Raw genomic sequence first — 16768 nt, 5'->3', positions numbered from 1 at the left:
AATAAACCCCTTTTCTCTGGTTTGGCATCCGAGTTATTATGCTTTATTTTAGGATTTAACTCAATGGACACTTACTGTGCGCTCTCTAGATACCAGAATATGGAGTCCGTGCTGGAGGATTCAGAAACCAATAGGACACAGTTCTTGCTCTCAAGATTCATTATTGATGCAGACAGACAATTAAAATAAATTCTTGTCCTGCTTGATAAACGCTCTCCAGAAGACGCAGGGTTTGTGAGGTGAGCAAGAGGAGGGTTATCATGTTCTGAACACCCATGCAGAAGCAAAAGGAAACTAGATTATGTTTTTAACTTGAGATGGGGAAGGTCTTCCTTAGCCTGACCTAAAACCCACATGCTCTACAGCAAAGCGTTGATTAATTTGACTACATAAGCATTTAAAACCTACACATAGCAAAAACACCAGCAACGAAACCCAAAGACAAGCAGCAAAGTGGGAAAAATCACAACCCACCAGATAGTCAAAGACGTCGTTTCTTTCGTGTGAAGAGCTCTTATAAATCCACAAGAAAGAAGACCGACAACCTGATAGGAAACTGGGCAGAGAAGAATGGGCAGCTTTTAGAAAAAGTAAACACAAATAACCAATAATCTTAGGAAACAATGTTCATCCCTGCTCCTAACCAAATCATACCCACGAGAATATCACATTTAGGCTGAAATGCGGGGTGACGGGCAGCCTCACCTGCTCTCATGAGCCTGGGTTTTATAATCTCTTATAGCATAGAATATTCATAGGCAAAATGCCAGTTTCTACATATTTCCTGTTTGGGGATCTTAATTCACCACAGCAGTGTGGGGATAGCTGGAATAAACAGTGTGTTTATGGGTGTGAGTTGGGGAGGAAGGATTGCCCCGAACAGGGACCAATGGGTAAACTGGGGCCAGATGGAGAAGAAATTTGGAAGGCCAGGCCAACGAGGGCATGCAAACAGCAGTAGAAAACAAAGGGGGACGAACTGGGGTGGTTGGTGCCCTGACCGTTTATACGTTTCCCTTTCCCGAAGCCACTCTGTCCAGCCTTCATTTTCCCCAGTGTGAACCCATCCAGGTACAGCGCCTCCTCTTGATCCATCTGCATGTGCTCCGCGCTCCCCACCGGATAAAAGACTCATTTGTGTTAATTGAATTAAGGCCGGTATTGTTCACTGAGCCGCGGCAGCAGCTCCTCTGTGCTAGCCCTTTTCTGTATCATCTGCATTGTCACAGCCAAAAGTGTTGGTGGGGGGGTGGAGGGAGGGAGGGGTATTTTTCAAAGAACTACATGGGGATTTGGTCACGTGCCTGCCATTAACATCAATCGCTGGAGCTGGGCAGAAATGCCTGGCACGTTCTTACACACACCTCTTTGAAAAACGTTCCCTCTGGTGTTGCTACCAGGCTCCCCTCCACTGATACAGGATTTGGGGGCTTTGAAGTCGGTTGTGGAAATTTCACTGCCTTCTTTGACTCCAGCAAATTGCTCCAAAATGCTACAAATGTAAAAAAGACTAAGGGAGCTTTAGCAGAAGCTTAGAGGTGGAATCCCCTTAAGCCATTGACAGAAAAATGCATTTCTTCTTTCAGTTTTTAATTTGTGATTATATGTTAAAATACAGCAGTGCAGTTCCAGTCTTCTCTTAGGAAGTCGGGTTTGGGGTACTGAGGAAAGGGGTAGGTGGCAGCTCTAGTTCTTTGAACTGGTTGTGTTTAGGGGCCGGCCTTGACTCGGGGTCACAGCTGCCTGCAGAGAAATGGTGTAAGATGGTTTTTGCCCAATGGGCTTGAAAAGCATTTGCAACATGGGGTCAGGTGTTTCCAAGGTGAATCTGGGTTTGACTGGGTTTGAGGCAAGTTGGATGCCAAGCCCAGAAATCCTGCAGACTCATGCTGCATGAGTGCTGGAACGGACAGAACAGGGAGATTCGAACCCAGTGCTTACTGATATGCTCACAATCTTGCCTTAGGAGTACCCCAGTTAGGGGAGAGGTCACTGGGGCTTGGGTGCATTTTCTGAAAATCTCCCCAGTTATTTTATTCCCATAGTATGTTCGCACTGTAACAGGTGCGTCGGGGGCTGACCACCCAAGGCTCTCCAGGCCTCTGTGACCCCCTCCATAAATTCAACGATTTGGCAGGAATCACAGGTTTTCAAACTCGTTTTGTTTGAACAGAGGAACCATTTGTAACATGAAGGTTTATGTGGGATCACTGTATAAAAAGGCGGCCACGGAGGGTGGCACTGGCCCTCCAAATTGTGGCCTTTTGTCCCCCACCCCCAGACTCCAGGGTCTCTGCAGCCTCCTTTGAATAACTTTTAGGAATCGTTCTCTAAGGGAACGAGAGCTCGGACAGTCTTTGGCGTAGCAAAGGCCCATGTTCCCTCACTACAAACACTGAGCAATCCGTCACAGCAGCAGGATGCACCCGTAGCAACGCCAGGCCTTTCCAGCGTTATGACTTTGGGGGAGTCCCTTCCCTTCTATAGATGGGATGACAGAACCAGCCTCGGGGAATTCTCAGTACCGGTTCAGTGAATAAGCAAACAGCGTCAACGCATTCCTCAGGTGGCAGCAGACTTGACCCGTCACAACCCTGTCTTTCTGGGCTCAAAAATCTTGATCTTTTTTCCTGAGGATTCAAGGGAATCCCGTCGGTTAGTTGGCAAAATGGACAGTTCCCTTCCGTATGTCTGCCTCTTAGCTGTTTCTCTGCCTGTTGCGTGTCACTGTGAAAGGCAGTTTTTCCCTGTAAACCACACTAGACTGTGATCCAGGATCCGTACCTTTCACACCTTATGCTCGGCACTTAGCTCAGGGCCTGTCACTGAACAGATTCCCGGGAGATGTTTGCTGGATGGCCGACTGGCGGCGGGCTAGAGCCCACTCCTGTGGGCCCGCAAGAGCCATTGTGTGCCTCTCTTCCCAATTCCGTGTACAGGCCCTGGGAGCATGAAACTGACCATGAATATTTGCAGCATGGACAGCAAATGCTATAAATTCAGAGCTCCTCTCCCTGCTCCCATCCACCAGAGAGCTGGCCCTTAAACATCTAGTAGCACACCGCTCTTGGAGCTGCCCGGATTTTAAAAAATGGAATGAGGAGAAGCACCCGTATCAGAAGCTTCATCCCCAATGTGGCTGCTTTGATGGTGAGCACAACGGAATCCGCCAAGGGAAGAGTGTTGTGGGCTGCAGGCCTCAAAGAAGGATCTTGGGGGACGGAGAGGTTATGGGTGTCCAGGGAGAAGTGATAGGATGTCCAGGCTCTGGGGACAGGATGGGAAGGGACGCAAGCAGGTGAATAAGAGAATGTTTCGCCGTGCTCAGGACAATTACGGGAGGCGATGGCGGGACGGAGGGATTCGAGTAGGCGGACCTGGAAGGATGTTGAGGTGTTGCTAAAGACGATGCTGAATTTCACTGCCGCCTGTAGCAGTGATGGCCGTACCTTGCAGATACATGGGCTTTAATGCAAAGCGTTCACCTGCCAAATGTGCTGGCCTCCTTATCCTCTTGAGCTGGTGCACAGTCCAACTATAGAGCTTCCAAAAAGTTTAGAGATTTAGGTAAATCGGCGGGAGAGGGATCCAAAAAAGGAACAACGTGAGGAGCTGGGCTGTGTGAGGCTGTGGTTTGAGGCTGGGAGCAAGGGGAACCGCTGCACGGTCCGCGCTGTTTCTGTCCAAGATTCGGGCTGACGGGTCATGGGACCAACCTCAATGGTTTTTAATTTTAGCGCGTTGGAGGTTGACCAGTGCCTCCCTGAGAACCTGGGTCAGCTTCCTCGAGGTCGGTGGTTCTTAATGTCAGCTACCCCTGAGAATCACCTGGCAAGCTTTCAAAATCCCAGTGCCTCAACCCCAGCCCCGCTCAACGAGATCAGAATCCCAAGGTGGGATCAGTATATTTTTTGGAAGGGCCCAGGTGACTGTGGTGTGCAGCCAAGGCTAAGACACACTGCTCTAAGTCACTGGCTTTCAACTTCGGTGAGCGTCGGGCCCACCGAAGGATGCCTTGCAACTCTGATTGCTAGCCCCCATCCCTGGAATTTCCGATTTAAGCAGTCTGGGCATGGCCCAGAATTTCTCTTTCTAACCTGTTCTCAGATTCTAGAATGGGGTCACATTTAAAAACTACTGCCGCCAGGTAACCGAAGGAGGATTGGGAAAACTGTCTAGTAGAGGAGTCGGGTAAGCTGGGGTCCCAGGCCCAGCCCTGCAGTTCTCATGTGTGTGACCGCACTCATTTGTTGGAAGCGTGGGTCTGAACCCGGGATGATAGTGTCTCCCACAGGACAGGTAGCAACATCTGGAGACCTTTTGGGGTATCATGACTTGGGGACTGGGTGCTCCTGGCACCTAGTGGGAGGGGAGCAGGGATGCTACTGAACCCCCTACAGTGTGCAGGACAGACGGCGCTGGGATCGAGAGACCCTGGTTTACAGCCTCTGAGCTGCTCTTGGCTTCGTACATAAAGTGGGAAGAGTCATACTTGTTTTTCTAGATTGCTGCTAAGAATAAAAGACAGATAAAGCACTGTAGGCCGGAAGTGCTCAGCAAACGGGAGTACAGTCCACCCTTGAACTACAGGGGTTTGAACTGCGCAGGTCCACTACTGCAGGCTTTTCTCAGTAAATATATGTATAGCATTGCCAATGTATTTTCTCTTCCTTATGATTTTAATAGCATTCTCCTTTCTCCAGCTTACTTTATTGTAAAAATACAGGATGTAATACAGATATCATACAAAATAGGTATTAACTCACTGTGTTATCAGTAAGGCTCCTGGTCAACAGTAGACTAGTAGGAGGTAAGCTTTTGGGGCGGTCAGAAGCTATGCATGGATTTTTGATGGCACAGGGGTTGGCACCCCTAACCTCTGTGTTGTTCACAGGTCAAATTTTGTAGTTCTTAGCCAGCTGAGCCACACAGTGATGTACACATGTTTGAGGAACTTGACCTCCATGGACCTGTCTTCCCATCTATAAAATGGGCACAGGAATAGGACCAAGCCCTGAAGGATAGTTGCAAAGATTAAAGGAGATAATCTATGTAAAGCCCCTAGAAGCGCTCGACAAACGTCTCTGATTACAGTTTCCCGTAATACCGTTGCGCAAACCTTCATTGTCTCCCTTGAAGAGTCTAAGATGCTGACTTACGTCTTCTCACTTAGCAGGCCTGTGATATAGGTGGGAAGTGGGCTAATTTCTGGTTTTCAGGTTGCAAGGGCTCAGGAACAGCAACAGAGAGAGGGCATCCTCTTAGCATTCGAGGCCAACCCGAGACTTCCGAGCCGGATGGTGCTTCCAGAGTGCCCAGCTGCACGCGGCTGCTCAGAAAGCCAGATGTTTAATTTTTGCTTACGTGTTTCCCGCTTCAGTACAGGTCTGTTTTAGTGAGAATTTGGTGATATGAAATTTTTAGAAGACGCACTATCCCTGGGACCCGTATCCCATAGATAGATAGGCCTCAAGGCACAAAGTGGCCGAGGGTGCACCCCCAATCAACCCTCCCCACTTTGCAGATTGAGCAGGAATTTTGAACCCAGGTCTCTTTGACTCCGATGCCTGGTTCCTTCACCAGCTTGTGGTTCATGAGGTAGTTACAACAGGAAGAAAACCTCAGGGATGCCCAGGGGCCATCCAGAGACACCCCAGTCCAACCAAACCTCCTGTATAGAGAGTTTCTGCTCCCATCTGAACAACAGCCTCAGAGGTAAATGTCCTTTCTCTAATCTGCACACAAAATGGATTTGAGCAACTGGATTTTATTGAGGAACAGACTCCCACTTCCCCCACCCCCAGCATTCGAAAACATATTGTCTTCTTTACTGTAGTTCATTTTGCTTTCCGAGGTGATTAATGAATTAAAGATGCAGTGTATTTATTCTTTTGCCTGATTACCATTCTGTAATAAATCTAAGCTCTGGAGTCTGTCGATACAGGAAGGCCAAACTGCCTCTTCGGAAAATAAAGGTTTGTACATTAAGCTCAACTTCCAGCTCTCTGAAGCAGGAGAAAATTCACCTTTAGAGCCTTATAAAAATAAGAGGGAAGCTCAGAGACACACTGGCTGGTCTCTAGAAGATTGCATTTCTGTGAATGAAAAGGCACTTTGCACACATCTCCCTAGACATGGGAAGTACCTGTTGACCTATAGATGGAATTATTTTATTGGGAATACCGAACGTCAAGCTATTCATGGAGGTGATGGTAGGGAGGGAGGTGACAGCCATGAAGACCTTGTCCTGGCACAGAGAACTCTTGTTGTGAGTTTGAAAAGGTGCTCTCTGCAAGCTGCACTAATCTCTGCCCAAATGGCCATAGAGCACATGAGAGTGAGATCGTTGGTTCCCAGGGAGAGCTCCCAGAAGACAAGGGACCGGCTAGCCCAGGAGACCAGGGTAACATGGAGGCCCAGTCCACTGCTCCTGGACTCAACACGTCCAGCTCTGCTATACTAGCTGTGTGGCCCCAGGACTATGGGACGTGAGCTTCCCCCCAGAACAGGTGTAGGGGGTGGGGTGACACTTTGCCTTCTGAAGGTCTCACTTCATATAACCCTCATCCAGTTTGACCTGTATCAGGACAGGAAGCACATAAAAAAATAAACGAATAGGGGTTCCTGGGTGGCTCAGTGGGTTAAGTGTCTGCCTTCGGCTCAGGTCATGATCCCGGGGTCCTAACATCGAGCCCTGCATCGGGCTCCCTGCTCAGCAGGGAGTCTGCTTCTCCCTCTCCCTCTGCCTGATGCTCTCCCTGCTTGTGTGCACACGCGTGAGTGCATTCTCTTTCTATCAAATAAATGAATAATCTTAAAGGAAAGAAACAAAACTAGGTTGGTAGTATCACTGGCAATTTCCTTTGCTTTTTTATTTTTTAAAAAGAAAAAAGCAAATAGCAAAACAAAAAAAATTACTTAGCTGGTGGCTTAAATAGGTCCATTTCTCACTGCCACTGATTAGACAGAACATATAAAATGTATATGTTAATTTTACATATATATAATTCATACGGACTTGGTAATATCAGATTGAGTGAGTCCATTTCAAGGACTCTATAAAATCTCCTAGAAATATATTCAAGAGTCTGTCTGAGTGCATCTTCCTGCATTCATCAGAGCCTCAAAGGATCCAATAGCCAAACAGTTTGGAAATCAAACCACAGGTTCCGAAGACCTTCTCTCTCCACGTGAGGTTGCCAGCCCAGCACTGGTGAGGGTGAGGCAGGTATGGAAGGTTTCTCGGTGCCCTTCAGACCTCCCCACGACTAAAGGGACACAGGCAGACTCGGCTAGCTTAGCGTTCCCTCCTCCGGAAAATGGGGACTTTGAGAGGGTTAGGTGGCCAGGACGCAGTGTGAGCTGGGTGCCAGGCCGAGATCAGCCCTCTGCGTACGGTTGGTTGGCAAGAGGCTTCCACAGTCTCTCCCCCGGGAAGAGCCAGCAGCCCCATCCTCAGCTGAGCTTCACCTTTGTGGGCTGGACAGCAGGGAGAGTTGGACACTGGGCAGTGTAGTGCCCGATCTCTGACCTGCACCCTTTCCTGACCAGCCCATGCCCCTCTGAGCTGGCCCACTTCTTTAGGATGTTGAAGTCGCTCTCTGCAGGGGAGTTATGAGGCTCCCAGATAGACGAGCCAGTGGGACTGCTTCCTAGCTGCTCCCCCGACCCTGGCTCAGGGTCCCAGGGTGATACCACTGAGCTTGCGCAGGTGTGAACTGGTTCCTGACTTTTCCTCGTCCCCCACATTCCTCCTTCCTCCCCTCTGAACCAGAGAACTGTGTAGGTTACAGATACAAGAAAGAAGTGTCCCAGCAGGGGCCTTTTCCAAAGCAGGGACGCCTAAGAATAAGGATTGGAGGGAGTGTGAAACTCTCCCAGGCTTGAATGTCTATCATGTATTCCCAGGCTTAGAAATACTCTGTAGTGTTAGTTGGCATCTAGGGCATAGATTAACAGAAGAATGTTCCATGTTTTGGTTAGACAGTAGACCTGTAAGCTTACAAAATGTAGTTTTTCTCAAGGGCTAAGAACCGTGCCTCTGACTTCTAGGTCCTAGAACATGGTGGAAAAGTCCACTCACTCATTCCTTCCTCTTTCCATTAATGTATATTCATCCACACCCACTGTCACCTATTAAGAAACTATTGCTTGAGGCAGTGAGATGCTGGAAGTACAGATGGGAGCAAAACAAACCTAGTCCCTGCCCATCTACAGCTTCACAATCAGTTGGCAAAGCTGGACTTGAAACAAAGATCCATCACAATTGTACTAAGTGCCGTAAGGGCTGAGACCAGAGTCCTGTGGCCAGACCTGGTCTGGGAGTTAGGAGATGGGATATTTACATTGAGTATTTAAGGATGAGAGGGATCATGTATTGGGAAGTTAGGGGAAGGTGGATGGAAAGGGGGAATGTGTTGTTCCAAGTAGAACAAGGAATGTGTAGGAAGGCTGGGCAGGAAGGAGCTCAAAGCTGGCTGCCTGGACACAAAGGGCTCACGTCAAGGCCAGAGACACTGCGGTGTCCATTCTGGGTTCCTTTGTACCTAGCTTGGTGCCCAGCACACCACAGGTGCTCAACAAATCCTTTCTGAATTAGTGAAGGCAAAGAGTAATCCTGGGGATTCCTAACTTTTGGGGGAAACTCTTGTCAAGCACCCAGGCACACCACCTCTTTTCTCAGCCCGTTGAATTTCATTCTGAATTGTGAGGATAATTTTTCTAACTTTCCTTGGCTTTGGAGAATATGCTCTGTTCCTCTTCTTAAGACCTCTCCCACAATCCCACATTTTTGGAGAAAAATAATGTAATTCAGGTTATTTTGTCTTATTCTTAGCTACATAAGTTATGTTTTGTTTCTTGTGTTTTTTTTTTTTTTTTAAGATCTTATTTATTTATTTGACAGAGAGAAAGACAGCCAGCGAGAGAGGGAACACAAGCAGAGGGAGTGGGAGAGGAAGAAGCAGGCTCCCAGCAGAGCAGGGAGCCCGATGTGGGGCTCGATCCCAGGACCCTGGGATCATGCGCTGAGCCAAAGGCAAATGCTTAACGACTGAGCCACCCAGGTGCCCCCCCCTTTATAAAAAATTTTCAGCACTACATTGGTTCTCCTTGATTTGAAATGCCTATATGAGCGATCACATGGGTTTCCCTCCTCTGCCCTCTCAAATCTTTCTGATTTCTCTGATTTAACCACCTGGGTCTCCAAAGCCATATGTGACTTACGGAATTTCTTTAAAGGATAGTGTTAGTGACAAAGACATAAGGAGAAACATGAAACAAAAGTAAACAAAACGAACAGAAACCCAAACAGTAATATGATGGGAGAAATTTCAAGAGCCCACGTTCTGCTTTGCCACATCTGCCCATCAATATCCAAACCATTAACTGATGTATGGAGAAGAAGGGGGGGAAAGCAGTGAAATATAGCACCATCAGCATCTTTCATTTCTGGTGGCTCCTCCAATTTAAAAATGGAATCATGTTTAACATCTTAATTAGGGACAGTAATGTACAACAGTTTTTTTTTTTTTATGAACATCTAGTAATTTACTCTTGGAGTAAATTATAGTCAATTTATCTACAGTGACAAGTCAATAAAACAGTGCAAGGCTCAAGCTTTTCAATCACCTAATATTTGTTTCCTGTTTTTACTACTGAATGGCAGTCAGGGCAACAGGTTAGGAGCGTGTACAGCTTAGGGTAGGTGCTGTGGCTTTTGAACTCTGCTGCTTGCAGGCCTCCCCTGCTTTTTTGTTTAAGATTTTATTTATTCATTTGAGAGAGGGAGAGCGTGAGCGGGAGGGGCAGAGGAAGAGAGAGAGAATCTGAAGCAGACGCTGAGCACAGAGCCGGACCAGGGGTTCGATCCCACAACCTCAAGGTGATGACCTGAGCCGAAACCAAGAGTCGGAAGCTCAACCGTCTGAGCCACCCAGGCGCCCCTGCAGGCTTCTTGTTTGAAAGGGCCGGTCCAATGTTCGCCAGCTGTTCTGAGTTTGGAATTTGCAGAAAGAGGCACATTGTTGAAGAGAAAGATGACGGCGGCCTTCTGGTTCTTGCTGTGCGGGTGGTTAGGGTGATTCAAGTGGTAAACCCAGCTCCCGTCTGCTTTTAACTGTGGTTCATGGTAAAGAGAGTGTGAAGCGTGTGCACAAACCATCGTCACTGAAATCAAGGGGCCCCCCCGGGCTTGCTTCTTGGTGGTGCAAGCTTGGTTAATAGCTAAGCCCACTCAAACCATGGCCGAGGTCCTCAGGCGCGACACTCGAGTTTGATGAGCTGACTGTGGTTTCAGAAACGGCGATCAGATCAAAATAAACAGCCCCAAACAAACACACAGCGAGCAGGCGAGGTTGCGGGCCAGGTTGCGGGGACACACCCTGCATAGAGGTTTATGTGGTGTTTGCTGTTGGTTCAGAAGAGAAGTGCGTGTGTCCAGCCAAGAATAAAGAAATTCTGTGAATAATGTGCCTGACTTCAGAGAAAGGAAGCATGAAGGTTACCCTGTGATCATGTCTTAAAGTTTCACAGCTTCCTAAGGAGAGGGCACCCCCATCAGGAACATGAGAACCAGGTTAAAAATCCTAGAACAAAGGGGAAGATTTTTGTTTTGTTTTGCTTTCCCCAAGAAAACCACTGGACTCATGAATGGAACCCCAGCTAGATGGGAAGATTTAGGAGCACAGGGAATATCTGTTTGGCTCAACACTGTATCCTCAAGGCTGAGGACAGTGTTCCAGATTTATTGAAACTCCCCCATTCTGCTCCTCTTTAGAGACCTCAGCTACCACTGGGCTTTGCTGTCTTTGAACAACGGAGCTGATCCCGAGAAGTTTGAACCAGCATTCCCCTTCTCCTAAGTGAGAAGACAGATGATAATACAAAGTCAGTTCCAATTATACCTTCTATTTTAGCCTGAAGGAGCAAAGAGCTAGACTGTGGGTATTTGACATGACAAATCCAATCAGTGAGATTCAATAGAGAGATGGATACTCGACTTTAAACCCTGGCATTTCCTTGAGCTGGGGGTGCTTGAACCCATCAGCCTGCCTGCCTTGCTTCCCCTCCTTTCTCTTTTCAGTGTGTAGTTTCCACTGTACTCACTCTTTCACGATGGTCTAGCTCGAGCCTAATGGACACGTTTCCCTTTCACACTTCAATTTCCACTCTTTGTGACAACCATTGTGCTCATAAAATGGGCCCCACAGACCAAAGCAAGCCAAGACCTGGTTGACCCCCTGGAAGGTATGTTGGCTTCGACGGTCTCCGTTGGCTTGCTGCATGCAATGGTCAGGTCCCAGGGCTGAGCTTCATTCACCGAGAGGGTCAGGGAAGGCAACATGCTTCCCCTGAATAGCCTCCATCACAACGTGGAATGTTCACTGCCCTTCCTTGATGCACCCATCAGCCTTGGCTTAAAGGTCACTTCCCAGAGGAAGCCTTCTCTTACTGCCTCAATTAGGCTCAGAGTCTCAGATGTATGGCCCTGTACCGTCTGCATATCTCCTTCCCATCCCAGCAGCACAGCTCCCTGGGGTGAATCTGTGTGTCTCCTCCTCTGTCCTTACCCCTCACAGAGTACTCAGCATACACCAGGCACTTAATATATATTAGTCGAAGACATGAGAAACTACATGTGACCCCTGTCTTTGTCATATTGAGGGTCATTGCTGGAGGATGGCCATGTTCAGGTGTAAGAGATCATGCACGTAATCTTTGCAGTGCCTTCAGACCTGCCGTCTGTTATGATCCCTCATATAGCACATGAGGAAACCGAGTCTAAGAGAATCTGACATGCCCAAGGCCATATAACTAGTAACCAGCGGGGCCAGGGTACAGATTGAAGACTGCAGTCGGTACCCGGGACCGAAACAGTCTCAGTCCAGTGGTGCTCTGCTCTGGGGACTGACTCTACCATTGGATGCTGCTTCTCGCTCACAGGCGGGCTGTTTTCAATGCCCCTCTGCGCCTGGGGGCCTGGAAAATGCTGCGGCAAGATCGTTGGCAAAGAAATTCCAGTTTTCTCCTCCTCCACCCTCAAACCGCTGATCTTGGCCATTGTCTAATTTTCTCCTCCAAAAATGGAAACTTTGGGAAATTATCTTGGCAGAAAAGTCTTTCCTAGCTCTTCCCCAGCAGCCCATGCATTGATATAGCTGGCACTCACGATGGAATTGAATTAAAAGGAAAAACAAAACACAAACTCACTAGCTGAAGTCTGTCAAATGGGGCGCTGGCTGAAAAGAGTTTGTATGTGTAGAAAGATGGCAGAGAACCCACAACGGAAAATCACCACCAGAGCCGACACTTTTCCTTGTCTTAAGGACTGTTCAAAGCTCTTCATTTTATATATATTAAGTCCTTCCAACAACCCTATAACGTGGTTGTGATTAATTATCTCCATTTTTTCAAATGCATATATTGAGGCATAGAGAGATTATCTGACTTGCCACGCTCATACAGGTAATCTGTGAAGGTGCCCATTGTGCTTGGGATGAAGAAGAGCAGAAAGAGATTTTCAGTCTCCTCAAGTAACTACTCTGTGTGCTCAATCCTGCCACTGGTGGCTTAAGATCGTGGTGAGAGTGTTTACACCACTGAAATCGGCAAACACTAGAAATCTGGGTTTCCCTGACCTCTGAGAGCTTGTTAAATAACATTGACCAGCATGTTGACCTGCTCAGAGGTAAGAAGAAGCCAGGTATTGAAGGATAGTGAATGTATTTCAGAGACCTCAGACTATAGAGTATTTGTTTTTGTCTTAGCTAAGTTTTCTGAAAAAGCAGAGCCTGAGGCAAGCATTAAGTACTGATCTTTCATTGGGAACTACAGTCCCAGGGCAGCATGGGTAATGTTCCAAGAAAGTAAAAAATGGTGGGGGGGGGGTGGTGGAAACAAACACAAGGTGATTGACTGGTGGAGAAAGAGGCCTGAGGAACCAAAGGAGCATGCGAGATGTGTCCAGTACAGTTTTCAAGTTGTAGGGTGCAAGAGTCTCAGTTGTGGAAGCCTGTCCCAAGGACAGTTTTCTGGGACTCATCCTGAGAATTCTCAGTCTTCAGAACCAGAGTTGGGTCAGGAGTTGCCCTTTCTGGGGAGCATCCTAGGAGAATTTGATGCAAGGGGTCAGTGGGCACACCCAGGAGAGTGCTGGGGGGGACACGAAGGGGACCCCACTCTTTCATAAGCATCCTCATCCACCCTTGTTGTCTTCCTGTCCTCCCTCCTGACATACTTTCTGAAATGCCATTCAGACCTCTAGAACTCTGATCCAGTTCTAGCTCTGATCAGTGTCTCCCGCCAGCCCTCAGGTTCCCTTGAGGCGGTCCTTTCCTCTGCCGGGGAGCCTGTGGTGTGGCACACATCCTGCCGTCTTCCTCATGGGAGCGTCTGAGAAGACAGGCTCCAGAGACCAGCAGGTGCAGGTGTGGGATACTTTCCTTTGTCACTTTACCTCTTTCAGGCCCTCCGTCTCTTCATCTGCCAGTTGGAGACCCGGGTCCCCACCTCATGGGACCGTTGAGGAGGGTCACATTGGGGGACCCTTTTGCTGCAACTCCTACGGCCCCTCCACGAGGTAACTGAGCGGCACATGAGCTCTCACACGGGTATCAAGCCGTGGGGAGAGTGTACAACTGATCTTTCCCTAGAGAGATGGCCGTAGAATCGCAGCGCCTTCCTGTGCACCCTGCTTGACAGTCCTTCCAGAAGGCAGAATTGCTCAGGAACTTGCAGCCGTCCCCAGGGCTTCCTTTGAAGTGCCAGGAGTCCCGGGAGCTGGGCGTGCTCAGCTGCGTCGGCCCAGGGCTCATGGTAAAAGGCAGGCTGTGTGGCAGGGACAACATGCTGAGGGGTCTCTTTGACAAAGGTGCTTTCTGAGCATGGGCTGACTCCACACTGTCTGCCGGAGCCTCCCCCGGGAGAGGCTTCTGGAACTGGGCTGGTGTGAGGTCCGTCAGCGTCAGGATGGGCTCACACTGGCCCCTGCACTCACCGGTGTCCCCTCTGGGCCAGGGGTGAAGGGACTGGGGTCAGGGGAGGCCATGCAGCCACTGCCGGGCACAGCAGGCTGCTCTTGCATTGTGGAGAGCTGCAGAGGGCCAAGGCAGCCCCTAGAAATGGATGGGGTGCTGGAAGGAATGGGTGCTTCCCTCAAAAGAGACCCTGATCTCTTGCCAGAGCAGAGGTTCAGTATGAGAGGTGGCATTTTCTGAGCACCTACTATGTGCCGGGCACTGCGTTTTCTCACTTCACTTAATCCTCCCCAATTAAACCAGGTTGGGAATGTTCATAGCCCATCTTACAGGTAGGGAAATTGAGGCTCAAAGGTCCCATAAATTGGAAATTCAGACCTCAAGTTGCCCACACCCCAAACCTCTGCTCCTTCAATTTTGTCTCATGGAGTGTGGGGCCCTTGTCACATCTTTCTGCCATTGCCCCCAAACCTAACTGGTGTGGCAGAATGGAATCTGGTAGATGAGGGTTGTTGGGGAGAGGGCAGGGGAGCCACAGTCCTGCTTTCTCATCTCACCAGCCAGCATCTACCCAGCACCACCTGTGCACTGACTGTGAACATAGCCACCAGGGAAATGTGCCCTCATGGAGATCACAGTCGAGGGACAACAGCTCCAGGACCAGCTGCCTGACAAGACAGTCTGTGGTTAACGAAGGCAAATGATAAGGGCTTGAAATCCTGTCCCAAACAGGAAATAGGGAAGAGAGGAGGAGGGGGTCAAAAACTAGAGAATTGAGAAAGTATTACAAAAAAGGTAAGACTTGATATAATCTCCAGGAAGGGTGGGGAATTCTCCAGGCAGCCAGGGGAGAAGGAGTTTCAGATGAGGAGACAGCAGGTGCAGAGGCTCGGAGGTATGAGGGACCTGCACAGTGTTCAGGACAGCTGTGTCTCCCTCTGTCCTGATAGCAGGTGCAGCAGAATGGCCGTCTGGACAGATAGGTCTTAGTGCTGGTATGTCTCAGAGCAAGTAGGTCTCGGATCTTTATGTCGAGCTAAGGTGTGTGCATTTTATCCTACAAACATTTTGAAGATTTGTGTTCCTTAGAATCCCAAAGTATAAAAGAGACAGCAAAGCAGGGTTGAAGCAGTGGTAGAATTAGGTAGGGCCAGGCCCAACCCTCAGGACGATGGGTGGGCAGGATTTTTCTGCAAAAGAGCCAGAGAACAAATAGTTTCAGTGGGTTCTGTCTCAGTTACTCAGCTCTGCCACTGGATTGAGAGAGCACCTGAAGATATGGAAATGATTGGGTGTGGCATAAATAAATTTTATTTACAGACACTTAAATTTGACCCTCATATAATTTTCACGTGTCACAGAATATCATTCTTTTGATTTGTAAAACACCATCTATAACACGAAAACCAATCTTAGTGCCTGGGCTCAACAAAAACAGGCGGTGGGGATTTGGCCTGTGGACCCTAGTTCGCAGCCCCCTGCTCTGGGCCACAGTGCAGAGTATAACAGGGGAGCCAGTCCTGCTGGAGACCTAGCCCTTGGAAGGTCGTCTCTTTCTCTGGCGACCTCTCTGAACAGTGGGGGTACAGTCTTGCATGCAGTAGTCATTCAGGGGAGCATCCCGGGCTGAGGTCCTTGGCAGCCCTCTGCGGCTCCCCAGTGTATGGGTTTTGCAAAGGGCCTGTGCACATCGGGCCTTCGTGTGCTCAGCCTGCTCTCTGGGGGCCGTGGTGGTCTTCCAGATGGGCTGTGGCCCCTGCCGTGGTGGAGACAGCCTGGGGAGGCCCTGGAGGCCGTGGTTCTGGAGGTGACCTTCAGCCTGGGGAGGCTATTTCTTGAGCTGGCTCTGGCACCTTGGAGGTAGAGCGCTGGGGAAGGAAGGGGCTTCTGCGGCCTCGGTGGTCCGTGCTGCCCCGGTGTTGAGAGATCGCCCGAGTGAATGAACTCAGTGCATGGCAGGGTGTGCTCTGGGAACAGAACCATTTAGGAGGTTACTCGCCTTCCGGTTGTTTTTAGGGTCCTTCCTGATTTGTGGAGTCACCCTTTATAAGCAGCCGTCACGGAAACGGCATTTCATCCATAGATGGGGTGTGTGGAGGGCCGTGGGCTGGCACCTTCCGGGTCAGTGAGAATCACAGCCGCTGAGAGGAGCTGCGTGTGTCTTGCCTTCGCCGCTATGGCCTTTGCCATGGCATTTTTTCAGATGCTACAAGATGACCCACATGGGTGTCGGGCTTCAGACAGACAAAAATGGAACCAAAGGGGATCATTTTCAGGGAAGGGCCAACCTGAAGGGAGGTTTCCACGCTGGGGATGTGGCCAGTGTAATCGAAGCCCGGCTTCACTGGCTATGCCAGGGGCCGGGTTGAGAATCGGTTCCATTCAGTCCTTGCTAAAAACACACAAGTTCCTCACCTTGAATTTGACACTGGCGCCCTGAAATTGTTTAATAAGCTTTCGCAGACAGTATCTTGTGGCTTTCTTAGAGTATAGAGCGCTGTACTGAGGAGCGGTTCGGCCCCAGCTCGGGTTGGAGTCCTACCCTGCTGATGCGAATGGACCTTGTCTCCGTTGACCCAGCTGTACATGGGGGACCGTCTGCAGTGCCGGCCTCCCAGGGCTGTCCGGTCACCGGGCTGAGGCATCGTTGCGCGCATGTGCTCCCCCGAGCACTTCACGGCTGCTCATTTAAGCCTTAGAACCAGCCTCCAAAGTCAGAAATGCAATGTTTATTTTACAGATGAAGAAACTAGGCTGAGATGGTTTGTGGGCGGAGGGATGGGGAGGATGTT

At 49.2% G+C, this 16768-nt stretch overlaps 1 protein-coding gene across 2 annotated transcripts in view; it reads left to right on the top strand.

Annotated features, from left to right (window-relative positions):
• MAF (MAF bZIP transcription factor) overlaps positions 1 to 16768 on the top strand; it is a 339020-nt gene that overhangs the window by 27272 nt on the left and 294980 nt on the right. The gene's annotated exons all lie outside the window — the stretch shown is intronic.

The sequence above is a fragment of the Ursus americanus genome, chromosome 21 (genome assembly GCF_024610735.1).
Source record: "Ursus americanus isolate L20-20 chromosome 21, mUrsAme1.1.p, whole genome shotgun sequence".
NCBI lineage: Eukaryota > Metazoa > Chordata > Mammalia > Carnivora > Ursidae > Ursus > Ursus americanus.
This window is presented reverse-complemented; position numbering and strand designations above follow the sequence as displayed.